The sequence below is a fragment of the Pituophis catenifer genome, unplaced genomic scaffold (genome assembly GCF_029215685.1).
Source record: "Pituophis catenifer annectens isolate HBS135680 unplaced genomic scaffold, rPitCat1.0.hap2 SCAF_2, whole genome shotgun sequence".
Classification (NCBI taxonomy): Eukaryota; Metazoa; Chordata; class Lepidosauria; order Squamata; family Colubridae; genus Pituophis; species Pituophis catenifer.
In genome coordinates, this window is record NW_027256882.1 from 183,683,816 (window position 1) to 183,693,668 (window position 9,853).

At 41.9% G+C, this 9,853-nt stretch overlaps 1 protein-coding gene across 6 annotated transcripts in view; it reads right to left on the reverse strand.

The window, feature by feature from the left end:
• Nucleotides 1–736, reverse strand: part of ILVBL (ilvB acetolactate synthase like) — a 49,424-nt gene extending 48,688 nt beyond the window's left edge. For 3 of the 6 annotated variants that reach the window (XM_070938291.1, XM_070938290.1, XM_070938289.1), the window contains exon 1: nucleotides 272–720. The gene's annotated coding sequence lies outside the window, so the exon portion shown is untranslated. Of the gene's footprint in view, nucleotides 1–271 lie in introns of all 6 variants that reach the window. The other 3 variants (XM_070938294.1, XM_070938292.1, XM_070938293.1) reach the window with 2 other exon arrangements.
• Between the last annotated feature and the right edge of the window lie 9,117 nt (nucleotides 737–9,853).

A 9,853-nucleotide genomic window follows, 5' to 3' on the forward strand; every position in this document is an offset into this window, starting at 1 on the left:
GGTGGAAAAGCTGCGGGATTGTGAAAGGCAGGGAAACAGTTGGCATTATGCGTCTCTGCGAAGAGTGGCAACTCCACCGCCGGAGGAATGGAAAAACGCCCATGTGGCAGAGGAGGTCATTCGCGGGGTACAAATTCCACTGCGGTATTGACTATGGAATTCAGACTCTTACAAATCTGCCACGCCAACCACGAAAGTCTAAGGGTGGCTTTCCCTCCACTCCGGCACCCGATTCTGGAAAAGTGAGTGACATTCGAAGCCTTCAACTTACCAAGCCAGGAACGCCGGAAGCTGGAGAAAGCAGGCACCGGACCAGTGGCGGAGGAATTGGCGGTGGCGGGCGAATTCGCTGTGTGGGTAAAGGCTTGAGGCCAGCCCCGCCTCCTCCGGCGCACGCCCCTTTCGCCCCGCCGGCAACAAGACCTGGGGAAAGAACTGGCAACTTGATTGGCAGCTGTTGCTGCCACTCATCAACTCGGCTGCATTGCTGCGGCGGCCGGGCGATTTTGCACGCCTTTTCTCCGCCTATGAAGGCCGGCTGCAGTCTGTTCCCAGACCGGGATCTCTCGTCTATAAAATAGACTGGCTAAGGGCTGCTGAAAATCCAGATGTTTCCAGCCTCGAAAAATAAAAATCATACGACCCTCGTCCCCCTGCGACAGGAAGCGCAAGGTGTCAAATAAGGCTGGAACGTCACCGCTTTAAACGGCTGCGACAAATGGCTTTCAGTTTGCGGCATAAGCAAAGCCTAGGTCACCATGGCTTTAGGACACAGTTCCCAACCTTTCTGGGTTGGCGGCCGGGAGGGGGGAAAGGGGATGATTTTGTGGGCGGGGCAAGCGCGTCCTCTGCCCGCGACAACGCGATCAGAGTGGGGCCGCGCGCACCAGCCGGACTCTTACGCGGCCCAATGTTGATTAGGGACCCCTACTTTAGGGTATGCTTGGCCCACAACGCGACCATATTGTTTTAGCCCCCTGTTCTGAGGGCCGTTGAGGTGTTTGGCACGCAGTCCACGGCAAGATTTTCGGGGGTCACGTGTGGGAAGCGCCCCCCTCCCACCTGCCCAAGAATGAAATATTTTGGAGGATATTCAGGCAAAAAGCAGCCCCAACAGCCGCCAGCAGATGCCTGAAGTCTTTATTTTTTTTAAAAAAAAAATAAATTTTCTTTTAATACAAACATTTCATCTTTCATTAAATAGTGTGTCGTCTGAGTACATATTTTTGTGTCATAGCAATTAAAATTTACCACCACATTCATTATTTGTATCCTTGTATTAATACTGAAAGGCCATATTGATACAAATCAATCTAGAACTAAACATCTGATAGACATTTAGTTCTAGTAATTAAAGTTTTTGCACTGAATTTATTTGCGAAGGATGATGGTGTGAGTGTGCGTTTATCGATTTGTGCGTGTCTTCTTTGGTAGACGCTGTAAGGTCCCAAAATACACTTGAGTCACCAGAATGCCAAAGAGAGAGACTCAAGACGAGGCTTGCAAAAAAACAGATTTTATTTATGGCCAAAAACAAAATACTGGGTGGAACTATATCCAGAACATACAGATACAATGCATGAGAGGAGATAGCCACACCTTGGGGAAGGTATGGCGTCCTTTTATACCCTCAGAGACGTCAGCTTAGTACCCAACTCTGGCCTCCCAATCCAGGCCCGTGCATTCCTTGTTGCCCTGCAAGGGGGAATAGAAACTTCCCAATTAGTCATCTTGAGCATTTCTTTGTTTACTCAATTGGCCACTTAGGCCCCCTGGCCCTGGAAAGTAGGAGTCTATCCAGATCAACATAAATTAAGACTGAGATAGTACCATGCTCTTAGATGGCACAAGAAAGAAACAGGGAGAAGATTAATATGGGTTCAGGTCAAATGGCAGGGACATATGTTTGACAAATACCAGATACATTACAGGCCTAATAACAGAATATGTTTGTTACAGGAGATACAAATATAAAGGCATAATATATGTGATACAAATACAAAGGCATATGTGTATTACAAGAACCTAATGGTTACAGAATCTAGTATACCAGTATATCATATCCTAGCATTATTTATTATATCCTTATTATTGTTTCCCTTCAACGCTATGTCCTAGGGTGCCATCAGTTTTCTTGTATATTAATACATCTAAGAATGGGAGTTGATTTTCAATCTCCATTTCCATAGTGAATTGTATCTTCGGATGCATTTTATTCAAATGTGCTAGAAAATTGTTTAGCTTGTCTTTTCCATGGGGCCAGATCACAAACGTATCATCTACATATCTGAGCCATAATTTTGGTTTATAAGTAGTTTGTTCCAACGCCTTAATTTCTAATCCCTCCATGAACAGATTGGCAATAACTGGAGAGAGCGGTGATCCCATTGGTGCCCCTTGCATTTGTTTATATCTTTTCCCTTTGTACATGAAATAGGTGTTAGAAAGGCAATGCTCTGCCAATTTTATGATGTGGTTTGGTGGTTGGTATTTATTTTTGATCGTTGCTAGAGCTTCTATAATGGGTACTTGGGTGAATAATGAGACCACATCAAAGCTTACAAGTAGGTCACCCTGCTCTATGCATTGGTTTCTCAGAATTTCTATGAGATGATATGAGTTCTGCACATAAGAAGCAATCGATTCCGCAAACGGTTGTAGTCGTTTGGCTAAATATCTAGCCAAGTTTTGTAGCGGAGAGTCTATGGAGCTAACTATGGGTCTGAGAGATATGCCCTTTTTATGTATTTTTGGGAGGCCATATAGTTTTGGAAATTTCGATGACCTCTCTAGGGATGATTGTTTGTTGAACTTCTTTATCTATGGGACTGGCCTTTATCTTGGTTTTGGTAGTTTTTTCTAAATATGTGGTTGGGTCAGTACTTAAGGGTTTATACGTAACGTCTTGGAGGAGCTCAAGCAACTTTTTGTCGTAATCTACCGTATTCATTATCACCGTAGCATTGCCTTTGTCTGCGGGCAGTATGATTATGCTGTCATCCTTTCTTAGTTCCTACAATGCTCTATATTCTCTGGGCAGATTACTTTTAGGGGGTTTACTAGTGCAGATAATATTAGGCATGAGGTTACTAATACACAATAAAGCAAAAGAATTGTAGTATGAAAACATATGCCTAATTGGAGAGTTTTAACATGATTATGGATGTGAAAAAAGACTATTGAAGCAATAAGAAAAATAAAACAAAGAAAAAGACACTACCAGACACATTTCACAAGATGACACAAGAATTATGCCTACAAGATACATGGAGGGAAATAAAGAAAAAAAAACAATACACATTCTATTCTAGTCCACATCAATCGTCTAAGATAGCTATGGTATGGATGACCACAGAACTTAGAAAGGAAATAGAAGAAGTGGAAATAATGACTAATACATGGGCGGATCATAATCCATTAAGAGTAACACGGAAAGGCCAGAAGAAAAGAAAAAGTTGGATGTTGAACAAAGAAATATTAAAAGATAAAGAATATATCCAAAGAAAGAAAGGGAAGGAGGGAGGGAGGGAAGGAAGGAAGGAAGGAAAGAAAAAAGAGAGGAAGGAAGGACTACAAACCTGGCACTAGACGCAGCATCAGAGTATAATCCAGGGCTGGAAGGGACCTTCTGGGTGCGATTCAAGGTGCTGGTCACCGCCTTTAAAGCGCTCCATGGCATAGGACCTGGGTACCTTCGAAATCGACTTCTGCCACCAATAGCCTCCCACTGGCCAGTCTGCTCCCACAGAGAGGGTCTCCTCAGGATGCCATCGGCCAAATTATGTCAGCTGGCGACACCCAGGGGGAGGGCCTTCTCTGTGGGAGCCCCTGCCCTGTGGAATGAACTGCCCCCAGAAATGCATAAGATCTCCGACCTCCGTGTATTTCGCTGTGCCCTCAAGACCCTGCTGTTCCACCAGGCCGGGCTATCGATGTAATGATTTTAAATTGGGTGTTTTAAATTTTTGGGGTTTTAAATCTGAGCTGAAATTATTTAATAATTTTAAGTATTTTTAATTGATGTTTGTCTTTGTGTTTTTAATAGGCTGTACACCGCCCTGAGTCCTTCAGGAGAAGGGCAGTATAGAAATAAAATTATTTATTTGTTTTTATTTATTTATCTAGTCCAGCTCTGCTCCAGCAGGACATTCTTAGTGAGTTTCTGTCTTTTGATCCCCCAGTCACATGGTTACAAAGCCACACCCACCAGTCACATGACCCCACCAAGCCGCGCCCACAGAACCGGTAGGAAAGAAATTTAGATTTCACCACTGCAAAAAGGCAAATAAAAAACAATATGACAATCATAATAGACGTATTAGAATATTATGAAGTAAATCCAGACAAACAAATGGCATTAATATTTTTGGATGCACAAAAAGCCTTCAATAATTTAAACTGGAGATTCCTTATTTTACAATTAGAAAATATGAAATTCGGAGACAAATTTGTAAAATATACAAAAAATATACTCAACCCAAATAGACCCATACCAATTGGGTTTCAGGCCCGGACACAGCACGGAAACGGCATTGGTCACCCTGGTGAATGATCTCTGGGGGGCCTGGGATGGGGGTTACTCCTCCATTCTGGTGCTACTTGACCTCTCAGCGGATTTGATACCATCGACCATGGTATCCTACTGCGACAGCTCCAGGGGTTGGGGGTGGGGGACACTGTTTTACAGTGGTTCTCCTCCTACCTCTCAGGCCATATGCAGTTTGTTTGGGTGGGGGGTCAGAGATCCTCTCTAAGGCCCCTCACTTGTAGGGTGCCACAGGGGTTGGTTCTCTCCCCCCCTGCTCTTTAACATCTACATGAAGCCACTGGGTGAGATTATTCGCAGTTTCGGGGTGAGGTATCATCAGTATGCTGATGATACCCAACTGTACATCTCCATCCCGGATCAACCCAGGGATGCCCTTTCCGTGATGTCTAAGTGCTGGAGGTGGTACGGGTCTGGATAGGTAGGAACAGGCTCAGACTCGACCCCTCCAAGACTGAGTGGCTGTGGATACCGGCATCTCATGATCTAGTATCCGCATCACTTCGGATGGGGGGGGGAGTTGCTTACTCCCTCTGAAAGGGTTCGTAATCTTGGCATCCTCCTTGATTCACGGCTGTCCTTGGTGGATCATCTGACGGCCGTGACAAAGGGGGCTTTTGCACAGGTTCGCCTGGTGCGCCGGTTGCGCCCTTTCCTAGACAGGGATGCCCTCCATACAGTCATTCATTCTCTCATTATTTCTCGGTTGGATTACTGCAATGCCCTCTACATGGGGCTGCCCTTGGGGTGCACCCGGAGGCTCCAGCTGGTCCAGAATGCGGCCACGCGGGTTGTTACGGGAGCTTCCCGTTACTCCCGTGTAACACCTCTCCTGCGCGAGCTGCACTGGCTGCCGGTGGCCCTTTGGATCCGCTTCAAGGTGCTGGTATTTACCTATAAAGCCCTTCATGGCATGGGCCCGGGGTACTTGGAAGATCACCTCCTACCGGCCTCCCACTGCCCAGTGCGCTCACATAGGACTGCCCTCCTCCGGGTGCCATCGGCCAGACAATGTCGGCTGGCAGCCCCCAGGATGAGGGCGTTCTCTGTGGTTGCACTGACCCTCTGGAATGGGTTACCCACCGTGCTCCGGACGGCCCCCGACCTCCGCACTTTCTGCATCGACCTGAAGATATGGCTTTTTCAGCAAATTCCCTGATCTGCCACAAGGTTTTAATTGTCTGGGGATTTTAAATTGGCTTGTTTTAGCACTATTTTATTGTTATGTTGTTTCTATTCTGTGAGCCACCCCGAGTCCTACGGGAGAAGGGCGGAATATAAATTCGATAAAATAAAATAAATAAAATAAATAAACAGCAAAGATAGCATTAAATGGAGATACTACCAAACAATTCAAAATAGCAAAAGGAGTGAGACAGGGATGTCCTCTATCCCCCTTATTATTTATCTTAACATTAGAGAAATCGTTAAATAAAATCAGAAGTGAAAATGAAATAAAAGGACTGAAAATAAAAAAAGAGGAATATAAAGTCCAAGCCTTTGCTGACGATCTGGTCTTCGTTTTAGAGCAACCAATACTGACAGGACCTAAATTATTAATGCAAATAGAAGAATATGAAAAAGTAGTGGGACTTAAAATTAATAAAACTCAAAACAAAGGCATTAACGAAAAACCTCATTAAGCAGCAGGAGAAACAATTAGAAGACAAAATGGGTATCCAAACAACAAAAAAAATAAAATACTTAGGAATATGGTTAACAAATAAAAGTTTGTTGATTAAAGAAGACAACTATAATAAATTAATACTACAGATAAAGACTTGGAAATTTGGAGTACATTACAATTATCCTTTTTAAGAAAAATAGCAGCGATTAAAATGAACGTGTTACCATGAATACTATTCTTATTCCAAGTAGTATATAAAATTAGGAAAAAACTTTTTTAAAGACCTAAATAAATTAATAGTGAACTATATTTGGCAAGGAAAAAAATCAAGAATCAAAATACAATCACTGTATGATAGTAGAGAAAGAGGAGGATTTGGACACCCAGATTGGGAAATTTAAATCACTTATATGGATCAAAGACTGGATCGAATTAAGAAACAAAAGAATTTTAACATTAGAGGGATAAGATTTACAGAGAGGGTGGCATGCCTTTTTATGGGAAGGAAAAAATACACAACATAGCTATTTTCAATGACATTTAATCTGAAATGCACTACTACAAACATGGCAAGGGAATACTCTATGACAGTGGTTCTCAACCTTCCTAATGCCACGACCCTTTAATACAGTTCCTCATGTTGTAGTGACCCCCAACCAGGGGTGGGTTCTAAACTTTTTTACCAACGGTTCTGTGGGCGTGGCTTATTTTGTGGGCGTGGCTTGAAGGTCATGTGACTGGGTGGGCGTGGCTAGATGGTCATGTGACCGGGTGGCCATGGCTATGTGTATAGGGACTACTCAGAGGGTTGAAAAAAGTCATTTCTGACAGGTCCTCGCACTTTTGACTGGTCCTCACACTTATGTCCATCCTCACATTTATGCCCCTGCAGCATTCTTAACAACCATGTCACTCATTTCACAACTGCTTCTTTTCACCATGGTGATAAGATAGGGCAAAAAACGTAAAATGTGAGGACAGTCGTAAATTCGAGAACTGGTCAAAAGTGCGAGGACCAGTCAAAAATAACTTTTTCAGCCCTCTGAGTAGTCCATGTGCACAAAAGGACTACCCAGAGGGCTGAAAAAAGTGATTTCTGACAGGTCCTCGCACTTTTGACCAGTCTTCGCACTTATGACTGGTCATCATTTATGCCCATTGTAGCATTCTTAACAACCGTGTCACTCATTTCACAACTGCTTCTCTTCACCATGGTGACAAGATAGGGCAAAAGATTTGTTAAATAGTCAAGGGGAATTGAAAACAAGGCAGGAATTAAAAGAACAGGGTATAGACATTGATTGGTGGCCTTACATATAAATAAAATCTAGATATAAGACAGATTTGATACAATATGGATTCCAAAGAGAAGTACACGAATTAGATAAAATCCTCCAAGGCACAGAAGATAAATTGATTTAAAAAATTATAATTATTTCTTAAGATACAAATTGGAAGAGGAGATAGTTAAGGAAAATATGATAATTTGGGTGAAAAATTTCGGATATAACATTGGACAAATGCAGAAATTATGGAACAAAAATTATAAACTGACAATGTCTGTATCTTATAAAGAAAACATGTACAAAATATTTTATAGGTGGCACTTGCCACCAGCCAGACTGGCAAAGATGTTTCCCAATACTTCACCAACATGCTGGAAATGCAAACAGCAAAAGGGAACGTATTACCACATGTAGTGGTCCTGTCATAAAGTGAAACAATATTGGAGTAATCAGATCACAATTAGAAGAGATAACCAAACAACATATAGAGATGAGACCAGAAATATTTTTATCAGGAATACTCCCAGGGTCATATGAACAAGAAATACAATATTTAATTATTCATATTATCACAGCAACAAGAATAATCTACACACAGAATTGGAAAAACAATAATATACCAACCGAAGATAATTTGATCAGAAAAGTTTTGGAATGTGCGGAAATAGACAAAGGAGATACAAGAAAAAGAGGAAACAGAATATTACTTAGTGTGGGAGAAATGATATGAATGGCTGGAGGAGAGAAATAAAAGGCAAGGAAGAATCAAATAATGGTCGAAATAAGAGTAGAAGTACAATAACAAATATGAGGAAACAAAAACTGTAGAAATGAAATTGTGTACACGGTTATTTATATGTATATATGCAAATAAATAAATTAATATTAAAAGTATATGTACAAAATATATATTAGAATTAGGGGAAAAATGTATGAGTAAGAAATCCTTTACCGACGCGAACCTGTTGAAAAGGAAAAATTGTTAAAGCTTTATTTTTGTTTTTAAAAAAAATGTTTAATACATTTTTTTAAAAAAAAAGAAATTTTGAAGACTTTTTGATATGCTAGTTATCCGTTATTACATTATTGCCTTCACAAATTTTCTCAATCATTCCCTTTTCCCTTTCCTTTCATAGTTATGTTCAGTCTTGGTCCTAATAATCTTCAACATCTTCATAAATGACCTAGACAAGGGGTTAGAAGGGAACTTTCTCAAATTTGCAGATAATGCCAAGCGGGGAGGGGAGGGGGATAGCTAATACTTTAGAAGATAGGTGTAGGAGATGACCAGGATGAGCTTGAGGAAAAAGTGAAGTCTAAGTGCACCTCAAGAGATCGAAATCCAGCCTACCTTGGATTCCATTAATTCTTATCTACTGCCAGTTTGCTTTGACCATTAGTAGTTCAGATTCTTGTAGACAGCATAAGCATGCAATAAAACTGTGTTCATTTGAACTGCCTTGCTTAAGATTTTGAGACCCTGGAAAGAATGCATAGGGAGCAACAAAGATGATAAAGGGTCTGGAGGCTAAATCATATGATGAATGGTTGAAGAAGCTAGGTATGTCTGGCCTATTGAAAAGAAGAATTAGATGGGACTTGTCTTCCAGTCTTCCAGTACTTGAGATGCTGTCACAAAGAAGAGGGCATTGACTACAGATTAACTGTTGTTTTTAGTTTCAGTTCTCATGCTGCTTCTTTTTGCTGGGAGGTCCTTGTGAGGTCCAGCAGCCAGAATATGTAGATTATTTAACTGTGACCAACTGATTGCCCAGGGGCACCACAAGGAGACTAGTCTGCATTGCCTCCCAGGGGATTTATTTATCAAAGCTTATCAAAGAAAGATACAACACAGAAGCAAAATTCCTTCTGAAAGAGGAAGTTTTCAAAACTAGACCAGACAATTATTTGACTAGGATCAGTGGTGGGTTGCTACTGGTTCGCCCAGTTTCAGGCAAACCGGTAGTATTGGTGGCGGGAGGCTCCACCCCGACATAATCAAATATGCTCTGCGCATGCAAACCGGTAGCAAAGGTAAGTGAAACCCACCACTGACTAGGAATGGTATAAGACTCCTCCCTTGAGAGAGGGTTGGACTAAAAAATCTCTGACATCCCTTCCAGTCCTATCATTCCATAGTTTCATTAGGCAATAAGGTTTGTCTGGCATGATCTGTTTTTAACAAACATATGCTGGTTTCAACTAATCACCTTGCTCACATCTAGATGCTCACAAATCCTCCCCTTTGATTATCTGTTCCAGGATTTTCCCAGGTATCGATGACAAGCTGCTTGGCCTATGATTTCCTACATCCATTTTTCCCCTTTGTACAGATTGGGACGCATCATCTCTTTTCCAATCCTCTGGTAGTTCCCCTGTGCTACATGAGCTTTG